General features: G+C 46.6%; 1 protein-coding gene across 1 annotated transcript in view; it reads left to right on the plus strand.

Moving 5' to 3' along the window:
- cdkal1 (CDK5 regulatory subunit associated protein 1-like 1) overlaps positions 1-16,491 on the plus strand; it is a 993,836-nt gene that overhangs the window by 140,391 nt on the left and 836,954 nt on the right. The window lies entirely within an intron of this gene.

Raw genomic sequence — 16,491 nt, forward strand, 5'->3', positions numbered from 1 at the left:
AACAAGCTATGCAATTGGGAAGGGAGGGTTCTCCAACAAGCTATGTGGTTGGGCAGGGAGGATTCTCCAACAAGCTATCTAATTGGGCAGGGAGGGTTCTCCAACAAGCTATCTAATTGGGAAAAGGAGCGTTCTTCAACAAGCTATGTAATTGGGCAGGGAGGGTTCTCCAACAAGCTATCTAATTGGGCAGGGAGGGTTCTCCAACAAGCTATTTAATTGGGCAGGGAGGGTTCTCCAACAAGCTATGTAATTGGGCAGGGAGGGTTCTCCAACAAGCTATCTAATTGGGAAAGGGAGGGTTCTCCAACAAGCTATGTAATTGGGAAGGGAGGGTTCTCCAACAAGCTATGTAGTTGGGCAGGGAGGGTTCTCCAACAAGCTATGTAATTGGGAAGAGAGGGTTCTCCAACAAGCTATCTAATTGGGAAAGGGAGGGTTCTCCAACAAGCTATCTAATTGGGAAGGGAGGGTTCTCCTTCCTATTTCAAAATGCTATCTTTGAATTGAATTGAATGCTATCTTGGCTTTCTCTGTGTGTTCGTGCCGTGAAAGGAGGGGTTCTTCTTTGTCTGAAAGCAATGGCTAGCTAGCTTGCTAACTATTCTAGCTAACTAACTGGCTGAATAAGTTGACGACGGACTCGCTCAAGCTGTCGGGACTAACCCACAACGTTAGACACGGACACGAACGATCTGCTTGCGTGTTGATACACTGGTGGTTTGTTGTGGCTGAGTATTGGCGCTAAACCGTGTTGTTGGAGTCCGGCATGCTAGCTGGCTGTGGTGTCTTATGACTAGGTGCCCGGACGATTTTCACTGAATAATACTGTACCTAGTTAGCTAGCTGAATAAACTAAGTTAGTCTATTCCTAGAAAACATTGAACCGCTGTAGTTTACAACAATTATAGTTTCTGAGGTGGAAGTTGGGAGAGTTATATTTGGGAGTTGTGGTGAGGGAGGCCCCGCTCTCTCCTTTCCCAGATGTTTAGTTCATTTCATTCCGATCTCCTCTGCATTATTGTAGCCATTTGCTGCAGCCTGTCAACTATGCCTCTGCCTATCCCTGTTCTCTCCACTCCGCACAGGCTATACAAACGCCTCACACCGTGTGGCTGCTGCCTCTCTAACCTGGTGGTCCCTGCACGCACCACCCACGTGGAGTTCCAGGTCTCAGGCAGCCTCTGGAACTGCCGTTCTGCTGCCAACAAGGCAGAGTTCATCTCAGCCTATGCTACCCTCCAGTCCCTCGACTTCTTGGCGCTGACGGAAACATGGATTACCACTGAAAACACTGCTACTCCTACTGCTCTCTCCTCGTCTGACCATGTGTTCTCGCATACCCCGAGAGCATCTGGTCAGCGGGGTGGTGGCACAGGAATCCTCATCTCTCCCAAGTGGACATTCTCAATTTTTCCCCTGACCCATCTGTCTATCTCCTCATTTGAATTCCATGCTGTCACAGTCACTAGCCCATTTAAGCTTAATATCCTTGTCATCTATCGCCCTCCAGGTTCCCTTGGAGAGTTCATCAATGAGCTTGACGCCTTGATAAGTTCCTTTCCTGAGGATGGCTCACCCCTCACAGTTCTGGGGGATTTCAACCTCCCTACGTCTACATTTGACTCATTTCTCTCTGCCTCCTTCTTTCCACTCCTCTCCTCTTTTAACCTCACCCTCTCACCGTCCCCCCCTACTCACAAGGCAGGCAATACGCTTGACCTCATCTTTACTAGATGCTGTTGTTCTACTAATCTCACTGCAACTCCCCTCCATGTCTCCGACCACTACTTTGTATCCTTTTCTCTTTTCGCTCTCCTCCAACACTACTCACTCTGCCCCTACACAGATGGTAATGCGCCGTCGCAACCTTCGCTCTCTCTCTCCCGCTACTCTCTCCTCTTCCATCCTATCATCTCTTCCCTCTGCTCAATCCTTCTCCCTCCAATCTCCTGATTCTGCCTCCTCAACCCTCCTCTCCTCCCTTTCTGCATTCTTTGACTCTCTATGTCCCCTATCCTCCCGGCCGGCTCGGTCCTCCCCTCCAGCTCCGTGGCTTGATGACTCATTGCGAGCTCACAGAACAGAGCTCCGGGCAGCTGAGCGGAAATGGAAGAAAACTAAACTCCCTGCGGACCTGGCATCTTTTCACTCCCTCCTCTCTACATTTTCTCCTCTCCACTCTAAATTCCAAGCATCTGCCTCTAACCCTAGGAAGCTCTTTGCCACATTCTCCTCCCTGCTGAATCCCCCCCCCCCCCCCCCCTCCTCCCTCTCTGTGGATGACTTCGTCAACCATTTTGAAAAGAAGGTTGACGACATCCGATCCTCGTTTGTTAATTCAAATGACACTGCTGGTCCTGCTCACACTGCCCTACCCTATGCTTTGACTTCTTTCTCCCCTCTCTCTCCAGATAAAATCTTGCGACTTGTGACGGCAGGCCGCCCAACAACCTGCCCGCTTGACCCTATCCCCTCCTCTCTTCTCCAGACCATCTCCGGTGACCTTCTCCCTTACCTCACCTCGCTGATCAACTCATCCTTGACCGCTGGCTATGTCCCTTCCGTCTTCAAGAGAGTGAGAGTTGCACCCCTTCTCAAAAAACCAACACTCGACCCCTCTGATGTCAACAACTACAGACCAGTATCCCTTCTTTCTTTTCTCTCCAAAACTATTGAGCGTGCCGTCTTTGGCCAACTCTCTTGCTATCTCTCTCAGAATGACCTTCTTGATCCAAACCAGTCAGGTTTCAAGACTGGTCATTCAACTGAGACTGCTCTTCTCTGTGTCACGGAGGCTCTCCGCACTGCTAAAGCTAACTCTCTCTCCTCTGCTCTTGTCCTTCTAGACCTGTCTGCTGCCTTTGATACTGTGAACCATCAGATCCTCCTCTCCACCCTCTCTGAGCTGGGCATCTCCGGCGCGGCTCACTCTTGGATTGCGTCCTACCTGACCGGTCGCTCCTACCAGGTGGCGTGGCGAGAAGCTATCTCCGCACCACGTGCTCTCACCACTGGTGTCCCCCAGGGCTCAGTTCTAGGCCCTCTCCTATTCTCGCTATACACCAAGTCACTTGGCTCTGTCATATCCTCACATGGCCTCTCCTATCATTGCTACGCAGACGACACACAACTAATCTTCTCCTTTCCCCCTTCTGATAACCAGGTGGCGAATCGCATCTCTGCATGTCTGGCAGACATATCAGTATGGATGACGGATCACCACCTCAAGCTGAACCTTGGCAAGACGGAGCTGCTCTTCCTCCCGGGGAAGGACTGCCTGTTCCATGATCTTGCCATCACGGTTGACAACTCCGTTGTGTCCTCCTCCCAGAGTGCGAAGAGCCTTGGCGTGACCCTGGACAACACCCTGTCGTTCTCTGCTAACATCAAGGCGGTGACCCGATCCTGTAGGTTCATGCTCTACAACATTCGGAGAGTACGACCCTGCCTTACACAGGAAGCGGCACAGGTCCTAATCCAGGCACTTGTCATCTCCCGTCTGGATTACTGCAACTCGCTGTTGGCTGGGCTCCCTGCCTGTGCCATTAAACCCCTACAACTCATCCAGAATGCTGCAGCCCGTCTGGTGTTCAACCTTCCCAAGTTCTCTCACGTCACCCCGCTCCTCCGCACACTCCACTGGCTTCCAGTTGAAGCTCGCATCTGCTACAAGACCATGGTGCTTGCGTACGGAGCTGTGAGGGGAACGGCACCTCCGTACCTTCAGGCTCTGATCAGTCCCTACACCCAAACGAGGGCATTGCATTCATCCACCTCTGGCCTGCTGTCTCCCCTACCTCTGCGGAAGCATAGTTCCCGCTCAGCCCAGTCAAAACTGTTCGCTGCTCTGGCACCCCAATGGTGGAACAAGCTCCCTCACGACGCCAGGACAGCGGAGTCACTCACCACCTTCCGGAGACATTTGAAACCCCACCTCTTTAAGGAATACCTGGGATAGGATAAAGTAATCCTTCTACCCCCCCCTTACCCCAACCCACCCCCCCCCAAATTTTTAAAAATATATAAAAATATATAAAATAAATCAACAAAAAAATCAAAAAATAACATTGTAAAGTGGTTATCCCACTGGCTATAAGGTGAATGCACCAATTTGTAAGTCGCTCTGGATAAGAGCGTCTGCTAAATGACGTAAATGTAAATGAAGCTCATCATCCAGATTGATGGTCATTATGCCAATTAATTGTCAAGTTAAATATCTACTATCATAAGGATACTGGCTGCTCTTTTAACGTGACGTTCTCTGACTTTAGTACTTATGGTTTACCCCCATGGTTACTGTTCAGGCCCAGCAGCTGGTCCACAACTCCATGTGATGGGGTTTCATAGAAATCAGTGGTTAATTCATTTAATTATTCAGTGTTTCCCCTAGTGCTCAGCGAGGCTTACAGTATCACTACTAGAATCCTGGCTACTAGACACTGCTTCTACGCTAGCAGCTCCTTGTGAAGTATCAAACAAGTCCACTACAGCTGTGATCAAACTGCCTGCTAATTGGCCAAGCAATTAGACTGAGATTTTCCCTGTTTCACCATACCTCTCTCTCGCTCTCTTGCTCTCTCTGTCTATCTATCTATCTCTTTCCCCTCACTGTAATAACGTCTATCCATAATTTCACAGGCACTAGTTTGATCTGTTCGAGTTGAATTCAATTATAGATAGGCATTATGGGGAAATCACATATGAGCTGAAAGCATTGTGGGGAAATCCGGATTGGCTACATGAGAGTGTAGTTAAATGAACTACAGACAGAAAAGGCTCTTGACTGTTAAGAACTGTGTTTCTCTTTTCAGTCATTTGACCGTTATTACAGTGTTATGAGGCTTTTAAAGGGGAATGCAAACACTAGGATTTAGCACGCCAGCTAACTGTAACTGTGTTATGAGGCTTTTAAAGGCGAATGGAAACACCCTGTTTCACATGTAAAGCTTAATGTTTTTAGACTTGTGTGTTTGTAACCTGGATCAGACACATTAACTGATGTAGGTGTCCAACTTTGTTAGACTTCAGCTGGGCCTCGGGACAGACGGAGGATGGAGGAAACCAACCTGACAGCACAGTGGCTCTAAACAGTGTGATACAGTAGCCCTCTTACAATGGTTGATCCACTGAGTTTTAAAACATGACAACTACTACAAAAAACTGCAGCGGCAGCAAAATGGGGACGTCTGCTTGAATCCCTGGTAAGCCTGGCTGCAAGGCACCAGTCAGAAGTGATTTGGCTCCTTTCTCTCTCTCTCTCTCTCTCTTTCTCTCCCTACTCTGTTTCTTTCTCTTTTTTTTCTCTATGCCTTGCGCTCCCTCATGCACAGTTCTGGGGAAGGGTTCCAAAACATTTCTGCAGCATTGAAGGTCCCCAAGAACACACTGGCCGCCATCATTCTTAAATGGAAGAAGTTTGGAACCACCAAGACTCTTCCTAGAGCTGGCCGCCCGGCCAAACTGAGCAATCGGGGGAGAAGGGCCTTGGTCATGGAGGTGACCAAGAACCCGATGGTCACTCTGACAGAGCTCCAGAGTTCCTCTGTGAAGATGGGAGAACCTTCCAGAAGGACAACCATCTCTGCAGCACTCCACCAATCAGGCCTTTATGGTAGTGTTAATTTCTCTGCCATAAGCCATCTCCAACGTTGTTTTAGAGAATTTGGCAGTACGTCCATCCGGCCTCACAACCGCATACCACTTGTATGGTGTCGTGTGGGCGAGCAGTTTGCTGATGTCAATGTTTTGAACAGAGTGCACCATGGTGGCGGTGGCGTTATGGTAGGGGCAGGAATAAACTATGGACAACGAACAGAATTGCAATTTGAATGTACAGAGATACCGTGACCAGATCCTGAAGCCCATTGTCGTGCCATTCATCCACCGCCATCACCTCATGTTTTAGCATGATAATGCACAGCCCTATGTCGCAAGGATCTGTACACAATTCCTGGAAGGTGAAAATGTCCCAGTTATTCCATGGTTTGTATACTCACCAGACATGTCACCCATTGAGCATGTTTGGGATGCTCTGGATCGACGTGTAAACCCTTAACCTCCAGATGCTGGGGCTTGCAGAGGAGTGGTGGGCTAGGTGTGTGTTTGTCTATGTGCATGTCTGTGTGTGTTTGCTCATTGGCTAGGCTGGTCACCTCTGGAATCTATAGGGCCTGCTCGTTGGGTCCAGGTCCACCTCATTCCAACCCTGTCACAGCTGCTGCCTCTGTGGGGTCCTGAGTGGCTCAGAGCTGCCTTGCTACATGCCTGCGGGGGGACAGCGCACATATTTCTCCATGGGGAAATAAATGTCACTAAATTTAAGCTTTTGAAGTTATTGATTGTAAACTGCTTCCTTGCCTCCCTGCCTGGAGTTCTGTTGTGGGCTGTGAAATGCTCTGTGTGAATGTCCATTATTGTTGTCACCCCCCCCCAGACTATTATGAAACGTCTTCAGGTCCTTTTTTTGATGCAATAATATATTTGCTGACGGATGTTTTTTTGAAACACCTTGACCAAGATTTATATTTGTGCTAAAAAATGTATAATCCGTAACTCCTTTAATTGTAACCCCATCGGTAGCTCCCCACAGTGTGTTTCAGTAGACAGACATGTCACATGCTCTATTAGCATCATCCCTCCCTCAGGGATCATCAAAGGTTCTGGATGTCATCAGCCACTTGGGCAATATGTCATCAGCCACTTGGGCAATATGTCATCAGCCACTTGGGCAATATGTAATCAGCCACTTGGGCAATATGTAATCAGCCACTTGGGCAATATGTCATCAGCCACTTGGGCAATATGTCATCAGCCACTTGGGCAATATGTCATCAGCCACTTGGGCAATATGTCATCAGCCACTTGGGCAATATGTCATCAGCCACTTGGGCAATATGTCATCAGCCACTTGGGCAATATGTCATCAGCCACTTGGGCAATATGTCATCAGCCACTTGGGCAATATGTCATCAGACTGAGGAGAGCCTAAACCCCATTGACATGTATGACCTTTGACCTGACCGCCGCTGTAGGCCAGATGTCATTTATCATGGATACATAAACACCATTAACCTATTAATCACTCACTGGACTGTGTCCCAAATGGCACCCTATTCCTTATGTAATGCACTGCTTATTACCAGAACCCTATGCAGGCCCAAGTCAAAAGTAATGCGCTATATAGCCTGGGCAATGTGATGCCATTTTGGATGTACTCATTGAGAACATTATCAGCCAAACAATTGACATCTTGTAATTTTTTTATATTTTATATCTCACAGTTCTTAAGGGCTCTTCAAATCATAGAGTTGATAATGTGGATTCACATTATCTTCTCCCAGGGTATCTCGTTAGACAATGTGAACAGTGCTAAACAATACACACTAGCTGTAGATGTGTTGTGGGAGAGGTATGTTTTGACATAAATCACTTTGTTCAGGTAACACGGATTCTTCAGTCTGTCTCACAGTTGCTGTATGCAAAATCTATTTGACAGTTTGTGTGTCATGCTGTGTCTTCCAGGTTATAGAAATATCCTTTTTTTTCTCCCACTGCTCTTAGTCTGTGAATACTGTATGAGTCTGTCTGGTTGCACTATGAAGATCTGTGGGTGATAGACAGTCCTATAGGGTGATGAAGACGATCATCCTTAGTCTCGGTCTCTTTCTCTGTCTCCCTTTCTGTCTCTCTGTCTCTGTCTCTCTCTCTGTCTCTCTCTCTCGCTCTCTCATTGCCTGGGAACGTTGTAGAAATGTACATAGGTAGTGGGTTCGATCCCCGGGACCACCCATACACAAAAAAATAAAATGTATGCACGCATGACTGTAAGTCGCTTTGGATAAAAGCGTCTGCTAAATGGCATATTATTATTATTACATTGTGTAGCTCAGTTGGTAGAGCATGGCGTTTGCAACGCCAGGGTTGTGGGTTCGATTCCCACGTGGGGCCAGTATGAAAATGTATGCACTCACTAATTGTAAGTTGCTCTGGATAAGAGCGTCTGCTAAATGACTAAAATGTAAAAAAATATGTGATTTGAGACATTGCCTGGGAACGTTGTAGAAATGTACGTTTTGATTTGAGACATTGCCTGGGAACGTTGTAGGAATGTACATTGGGATTTGAGACATTGCCTGGGAACGTTGTAGAAATGTACGTTTTGATTTGAGACATTGCCTGGGAACGTTGTAGGAATGTACGTTGGGATTTGAGACATTGCCTGGGAATGTTGTAGGAATGTACGTTGGGATTTGAGACATTGCCTGGGAATGTTGTAGGAATGTACGTTGGGATTTGAGACATTGCCTGGGAATGTTGTAGGAATGTACGTTGGGATTTGAAACATTGCCTGCGAACGTTGTAGAAATGTACGTTAGGATTTGAGATATTGCCTGGGAACGTTGCAGGAATGTACATTGTGAGAGAAATATGCATTCTGTCTTTTGTGCTTCCTAACCAGTTTAGTTCATTGTGCAATCCCTCTTTATTAAAATCATCTCCCCATTTTCAAGCTTTTTTATTTTCCTTCACTTGTCTTTTAATGTAATGAACCTGGCCTTGAACCGTCTATTTTAATTGGTAGCTCCCCACATTAGAGTGATGGAGGAAGAGGAAATACACTTTTTCATTCCATAAATAAAATTTCTGTAAGAAGTGGACTGAATAGCTATTTAATTAGGCAGCTGGCATTGTACATGGAGGCAGCATTCCTGCCTCTCTCTCTTTTAAAGAATGCTGTTTAGAATAAATAATGATACAGAAAACGAGGGGCTTTTAGTGCGCTGATAAGCCATGCTACATTATGCTGAAGGAATAGCAGCCAGGGAAATTAAGTGGGGGAAAAAAAAAATATATATATATATTTTTGCCCCTAATGAGCCTATAGTCTCCTCCCCCTGCAACACACACGCACACACGCACACACACACACACACACGCACTCCCCTCAGGACTCCAGAGAGAGAGAGACCTTGTCTGCCTCTGCTGCTCTGTTTGTGACTCATTTGTTTGTACAGCAACATCGTGTCCCCACGTCTTATCTCTCTACGCTGCTTTTTAACACTTCACCATTATTTTTTATCCTAAGGAACTGTGTGTGTGGGTTTGGGCCCTATAAAATCAGTGTGTCGGAAAACACGGATGGAATCAAGAAATCCAGACGTTAAAACCAATTTAACGATATAAAAAAATTATTGAATTTAGCAACTAAATGCATTGATCTTATTAGAAAATGCATTAATTTGCACAAGTTAATCATAATAATAATATATGCCATTTAGCAGATAAGACATGAACAATATTTTCCTGCAACTTTCTGAAACGCCACAGGAATGCCCATCCGTCTGTGTTGTGGCGCTCGTATGTTTAGCTACGCTTTGTTTAGCCGTTAGCGATATAATGCTAACGATAACCGTCTGTTGGTAGATGGAAAGGCTTTCCCAAAAACCTTCTCAATTAAATGTTAACTACAAAGTAGCCTATGCCTACCTGGCAGAATGATATCGGGATTATTTGCGTCAGTCCAGTGGCCATTTGTTTAGCAAACTGCAATCACATGAGCTCTACAGAAATGCCACTAACCAAGCAACAGAAGTGGTGCCTGTGGCTCTGGCTGGTGCACAGTTGAATTAAAGGGTAACTACACCCAAAATTCTAAATTTCTTAGATTTTTCCCAGACCTCAAAAGTGGTCTCCTGATGTGGTCTATGCATTTTTTGTGTGTGATTTTGAGAGAAAAAACCTGAAGAAAAAAAACAACTGAAATACAGAAACCTGGAAAAAACCATCGGAATTTGGGTAAAAACAAATCGTAATCAGTCAAACAATAAAACAGATTTTATATGGTCCTAGTGGATACCTGTGTGTGTGTGTGTGTGTCGCTCTGTGACTGTGTGTGTGTCTGTCTGTCTGTAGCCCCATAGAACAGACTACTCACAATGTAATGTTGATGGATTGTTTTCATATTTCTGTTGAGTCGTTCTGACTTCTGGTGGTCGCCATGGCGATAACCTTGTTGTTTGCCTCGGATGTCAGCAGAATGCAAGACCCAGGTCTCTACCATGTGTTACCTTCAGTGTATGTGTAGTCTATTCAGTAGATGTATGGCTAATAATCCCACACCAGGCACTGACAGATCACAGAAGACCTTCGCAGAATATTCTCAATACAAATTCCGATCGTTTTTTCCAGGTTTCTGTATTTCAGTTGTTGTTTTTTTCTTCAGGTTTTCTCTCTCAAAATCACACACAAAAAATGCATAGACCACATCAGGAGACCACTTTTTAAAAATGTAAATGTAAAATACAAGTAGCCTAAATCGCGTGATGTTTCATGTGAAATGAGGCTGAACTTCAGATTAGTTGATTTGGGTATTGTTTGTGGTAAAATGACCTCAGTCGAGGGCTCTGTGAGGAGCTAATGTAGTGCTTTAGGAGATGTGATGTTTGCCTGAATGCAGTGAGTGGCCTATGAATACATTACAATGCCACCTGTCATTGAAAGAGGGGGAGGGAGAGGTGGGGGGGATTAACTTGAACACATTTCATTCTAAAAACTCTCTGATTTTTTATATTCATGCCCCTATAAAAGCAATCAGTGCTCATCGTCCTTGCTGTTTTTCTGTTGTAACTGAATGTTGCATATTTTTAATTGGGTGAATTGCATCCATTTCGACTACTTTTGCATCTAAGCAAAGCTGTATGTATATTCTTGTGAAACATTGACTGAGTTCCATCATCCAGAGCTATGTAAAAGGGAAAACATAGTCAGATCAGTTGATGGGAATTGTCCTCCAGACCAGGGATCCGGCACTGTGACCTTGTCTTGGCCCTCCAGACCAAGGTTCAAGCACTGTGACCTTGTCTTCAGACATTATCTAACAAGACATCTTCCAGGGTGAGGATGTTCAGGTTTTAGGGGGCAAACAGGAGGATGTCTTGAGTGGATGTTTAACGGGGGAATCACGTAACTAATCACGTAACTAAACTCAGTCATGTTTTGAAACAAATTGCGGTCCTAAACAAGCTGCCATCAGGTCCCAGGTCTGATCTACCAGGCAGGTGTCTGCCCCCCAGCCTGACCTAGCTCTGTGATGAGAAGCTGTTTGGACTGGCTATAGCACACAGTAGGGACCCAATCTGCTGGTCAATGTGATTTGCAGAGAGCAGACCTCAGCTTTCTGACCTCCTGTTTACCCGTTAGGGAGACACATACATAGAATACTAATGTTATAGCAAAGATATGCAAAGCCAACAGTAGAGACATGTGTTAACAGTAGTGCAACACTAGAAAACCTACTACATGGCAATAAGATATGATTACTTTGTGGATTTCTCAAGTCAACCATGAACTACAGAACAATAGACAAGAAGACACATGATATGTAGCCTAAGGTCCTCATATCATGTAGCACAGACGGTCTACAGGCTTGTTTCTCCTACTTGGGTATGCATCATTACATGGATACTTTCCTAACGGCCTCCCGTGGACTGTGCATGTCTAAGTGTTGAAAAGGAAATATGTTACATCTTAATCTACGTAAAACAATTCTAGGGAAGGATATGAACATGGAGAGGAGAGGAACAGAGGGAGGATATGAACATGGAGAGGAGAGGATTAGAACAGAGGGAGGATATGAACATGGAGAGGAGAGGATTAGAACAGAGGGAGGATATGAACATGGAGAGGAGAGGATTAGAACAGAAGGAGGATATGAACATGGAGAGGAGAGGATTAGAACAGAGGGAGGATATGAACATGGAGAGGAGAGGAGAGGATTAGAACAGAGGGAGGATATGAACATGGAGAGGAGAGGATTAGAACAGAGGGAGGATATGAACATGGAGAGGAGAGGATTAGAACAGAAGGAGGATATGAACATGGAGAGGAGAGGATTAGAACAGAGGGAGGATATGAACATGGAGAGGAGAGGAGAGGATTAGAACAGAGGGAGGATATGAACATGGAGAGGAGAGGATTAGAACAGAAGGAGGATATGAACATGGAGAGGAGAGGATTAGAACAGAGGGAGGATATGAACATGGAGAGGAGAAGATTAGAACAGAGGGAGGATATGAACATGGAGAGGAGAGGATTAGAACAGAGGGAGGATATGAACATGGAGAGGAGAGGATTAGAACAGAGGGAGGATATGAACATGGAGAGGAGAGGATTAGAACAGAGGGAGGATATGAACATGGAGAGGAGAGGATTAGAACAGAGGGAGGATATGAACATGCAGAGGAGAGGAGAGGAACAGAGGGAGGATATGAACATGGAGAATGGTGTTTGGCTCCTCATGAGGTACGGCATGAACCGCTGTAGAAAAGTAGTGCACTAAATAGGAAATGGGGTGCCGTTTGGGACGCAGCGCTGGAATGATGGTATCATCACTCCAAAGCTCCACAGGCCTGTCAGATGATGTGAAATGAAATACAAGTTTAAATCTCCTTCTCAAAAGGATTTACAGAGCAACTGGAATAATAAAGTGTTGGGCTAATGGAAGACAGCAGCGCAGAGAGATGCTGCACACACACACACACACACACACAGATGCGATTTGTCTGGTGAAATAACCTGTAGTCTCTACAGGGTCTCAGTAGACAAGACAGTGAGAGGCATCTCTCTGGCTGAGAAGTAGCAGACATACATCATTATTACTTCTTGAGAGGACTAGCACACTTTCAAAGCCAGCCACTGATCTACAATACCGAAAAGGAAAATGAATCCTTAAGGAAAACAGTATGCAAGCAAACGTTCTCTCTCTCCCCCTCCCCTCTCTCTCCCCCTCTCCTCTCTCTCCCCCCTCCCTCTCCCTCTCTCCCCCTCCCCTCTTTCTCCCCCTCCCCTCTCTTCCCCTCCCTCTCTCCCCCTCCCCTCTCTTCCCCTCCCCTCTCTTCCCCTCCCTCCCTCTCTCCCCCTCCCCTCTCTTCCCCTCCCCTCTCTCCCCCTCCCCTCTCTCTCTCCCCCCTCCCTCTCTTTCTCTCGCTCTCTCCCTTTCTCTCTCTCCCTCTCTCTCTCTCTCTGTCTCTGTCCCCCCCTCTCTCTGTCTCCCCCCTCTCTCTGTCTCCCCCTCTCTCTCTCTCTGTCTCTCCCCCTCTCTATGTCTCCCCCCCTCTCTCTCTGTCTCTCCCCCTCTCTCTGTCTCCCCCCTCTCTCTCTCTGTCTCCCCCCTCCTCTCTCTCTCTCCCCCTCCCCTCCCCCTTCTCTCCCTCTCTCTCCCCCTCCCCCTTCTCTCCCTCTCTCTCCCCCTCCCCCTCCCCTCCCTCTCTCTCCCCCTCCCCTCCCTCTCTCTCTCCCCCTCCCCTCTCTCTCTCTCTCTCTCTCTCTCTCCTTCTCCTCCTCTTCCTCATCCTCATCTTGTGGGGTACCAAACCATTGTAGTGTCAAACTATGGAGGTGAGGTATAAACTAAAGGCCTGTTACTGACCCCTGATATAAGGTATGAACTAAAGGCCTGTTACTGACCCCTGGTATGAAGTGAGGTATAAACTAAAGGCCTGTTACTGACCCCTGGTATAAGGTATAAACTAAAGTCCTGTTACTGATCCCTGGTATAAGGTATACACTAAAGGCCTGTTACTGACCCCTGGTATAAGGTTTAAACTAAAGTCCTGTTACTGACCCCTGATATAAGGTATACACTTTATTTTATTTTATTTTATTTCACCTTTATTTAACCAGGTAAGCCAGTTGAGAACAGGTTCTCATTTACAACTGCGACCTGGCCAAGATAAAGCAAAGTAGTGCAATAAAAACAACACAGAGTTACATATGGGGTAAAAAAAACAAAGTCAGAAATACAACAGAAAATATATATACAGTGTGTGCAAATGTAGCAAGTTATGGAGGTAAGGCAATAAATAGGCTATAGTGCAGAATAATTACAATAGTATTAACACTAATGGCCTGTTACTGACCCCTGGTATAAGGTATAAACTAAAGGCCTGTTACTGACCCCTGGTATAAGGTATAAACTAAAGGTCTGTTACTGACCACTGGTATGAAGAGAGGTATAAACTAAAGGCCTGTTACTGACCCCTGGTATAAGGTATACACTAAAGGCCTGTTACTGACCCATGGTATAAGGTATAAACTAAAGGCCTGTTACTGATCCCTGGTATAAGGTATAAACTAAAGGCCTGTTACTGACCCCTGGTATAAGGTATAAACTAAAGGCCCGTTACTGACCCCTGTTATATGGGATAAACTAAAGGCCTGTTACTGACCCCTGGTATAAGGTATAAACTAAAGGCCTGTTACTGATCCCTGGTATGAAGTGAGGTATAAACTAAAGGCTTGGAGCTTTGTCTGGTTGACTTGCAGCTGTGGTGCGGTTACCGTTTTTACAAGGCAGTCTGGGACTGAGCCTAGAGCTTGACTGTGGTCAGCAACTTTGGAGGAAAAACAGCCTTTTGGGATCCGTGGCATATGAGGCCGAGTCCCAAATGGCTGCTCTATTCCTTTTATAGCCCTCTACTTTTGATCAGGGCCCATATGGCTCTGGTCAATAGTAGTGCACTGTAAAGGGAATATGGTTCCATTTGGGACATGAGTCTTGCTAAATTATGACTAAAGGGCTTTTAGCAAGCACACTGAGTATTCTTCACAGGCTAATAAGGTCCAGTCTCTCGCTCTCTTGCTCTCTCCCTCTCCAACCTCTCTAACTGGAGAGATGCCTACAGCCATTAGAGACCCTTCTATACTTCTCTCATGACCCTGAAGCCAACCTGCATGGAGACATGCCTACAGCCATTATAAACCCTTCTCCCATGACCCTGAAGCCAACCTGCATGGATACATGCTTACAGCCAGAAACCCTTCTCCCATGACCCTGAAGCCAACCTGCATGGAGACATGCTTACAGCCAGAAACCCTTCTCCCATGACCCTGAAGCCAACCTGCATGGAGACATGCCTACAGCCAGAAACCCTTCTCCCATGACCCTGAAGCCAACCTGAATGGAGACATACTTACAGCCGTTAGAAGACCTTCTCCCATGACCCTGAAGCCAACCTGCATGGAGACAGGCCTACAGCCAGCAACCCTTCTCCCATGACCCTGAAGCCAACCTGCATGGAGACATGCCTACAGCCATTATAAACCCTTCTCCTATGACCCTGAAGCCAACCTGCATGGAGACATGCTTACAACCATTAGAAACCCTTCTCCCATGACCCTGAAGCCAACCTGCATGGAGACATGCTTACAGCCATTAGAGACCCTTCTCCCATGACCCTGAAGCCAACCTGCATGGAGACATGCCTACAGCCAGAAACCCTTCTCCTATGACCCTGAAGCCAACCTGCATGGAGACATGCCTACAGCCATTAGAAACCTATCTCACATGTCCCTGAAGCCAACCTGCATGGAGACATTTCTACAGCCAGAAACCCTTCTCCCATGACCCTGAAGCCAACCTGCATGGAGACATGCTTACAGCCATTAGAAACCCTTCTCCCATGACCCTGAAGCCAACCTGCATGGAGACATGCCTACAGCCAGAAACCCTTCTCCCATGGCCCTGAAGCCAACCTGCACGGAGACATGCTTATAGCCATTAGAAACCATTCTCCCATGACCCTGAAGCCAACCTGCATGGAGACATGCCTACAGCCAGAAACCCTTCTCCCATGGCCCTGAAGCCAACCTGCATGGAGACATGCCTACAGCCATTAGAAACCCTTCTCCCATGCCCCTGAAGCCAACCTGCATGGATACATTTCTATAGCCAGAAACCCTTCTCCCATGACCCTGAAGCCAACCTGCATGGAGACATGCTTACAGCCATTAGAAACCCTTCTCCCATGACCCTGAAGCCAACCTGCATGGAGACATGCCTACAGCCATTAGAGACCCTTCTCCCATGACCCTGAAGCCAACCTGCATGGAGACATGCTTACAGCCAGAAACCCTTCTCCCATGGCCCTGAAGCCAACCTGCATGGAGACATGCTTACAGCCAGAAACCCTTCTCCCATGGCCCTGAAGCCAACCTGCATGGATACATGCCTACAGCCATTAGAAACCCTTCTCCCATGCCCCTGAAGCCAACCTGCATGGAGACATGCTTACAGCCATTAGAGACCCCTTCTCCCATGGCCCTGAAGCCAACCTGCATGGAGACATGCTTATAGCCAGAAACCCTTCTCCTATGGCCCTGAAGCCAACCTGCATGGAGACATGCTTACAGCCAGAAACCCTTCTCCTATGGCCCTGAAGCCAACCTGCATGGCTGCCTCCTCTAAAGAAGTTCTACTTGAATTGTAACACAATTTTTGCTCTCAGCTTTGTTCTTTCTCGTATGCTGGGATCTGTTAGGTAACCTGAGGTAAAGAATAGGTGACTAGGGCCTATAATCTCAACCGTCTAATGTCACTTTAACGACAAAGCCCTGAAGACTGTTCTCACTTGTTAGTAAGACACTTACTGGTCCAACCAGCCTTCATCTGGAGCCCTGACACTTCTCAAATCTGATATTTTAGGTAACCTA

The sequence above is a fragment of the Coregonus lavaretus genome, assembly GCF_964263955.1.
Source record: "Coregonus lavaretus genome assembly, chromosome: 3".
In the NCBI taxonomy this organism is placed as follows: domain Eukaryota; kingdom Metazoa; phylum Chordata; class Actinopteri; order Salmoniformes; family Salmonidae; genus Coregonus; species Coregonus lavaretus.